Raw genomic sequence first — 685 nt, 5'->3', positions numbered from 1 at the left:
ATGAAGATGAGGAGGGGGAGAAGATGAGGAGGGGGTGGGGAGATTTGGAGGGGTTCTGGAGGTGAGGAGGAGGGAGGAGATGAGGAGAAGTCTGTTTTCTTTGTAAATTATCAGAAATGAAGTAGGCAGGGCTGACACCATGTGCTGTAGATGCAGATCTGTGTTGTTATGTCCTTCTAAGACCTTCATTCGAGCTCCGATGATGGGACATCTTTGAACCCCAAAAAGCTGTGGGCTTCTTATACTTTTACTTTTATGGTAATAAATATGTTTTTTTGGACTCTGGTGTGGCACCCCATTTCTCCGTCATAGTCCAAGAGAGCCTTTGGTGTCACAGCACTGTCACGTCGCCTCCATTTCACCATCGGCTGGAAACAGATACAAGTCAAGGAATCCAGCACTGCCCCTCTACCCTTCTTGAGGTCCATGCCTGTCACTCTGTGCTGCCACTTTTCTGACGACAGGTCCTCTTTAGGGCTACGATTGCCGTGTGCACAGACAGGCAGGCGCGGTCAGTAAACATTCATAATCTTTTAATTTCACACCAGTAATAAAATTGCATTACATTTTCATAAAATAAATGTTCCAGTTTATATACATAAAACAGACTGTACACAGGAGCGTCCCCGGAACGCCACCCTCCCAAAATTCCTGACCAACATACAGGCAAACGCAGTGCTCAGCT

This window comes from Nanorana parkeri, unplaced genomic scaffold (genome assembly GCF_000935625.1).
Source record: "Nanorana parkeri isolate BGI_ZX_2015 unplaced genomic scaffold, ASM93562v1 scaffold2504, whole genome shotgun sequence".
Classification (NCBI taxonomy): domain Eukaryota; kingdom Metazoa; phylum Chordata; class Amphibia; order Anura; family Dicroglossidae; genus Nanorana; species Nanorana parkeri.
The sequence above is the reverse complement of the archived record's forward strand: the minus strand, read 5'-3'. Positions refer to the sequence as shown.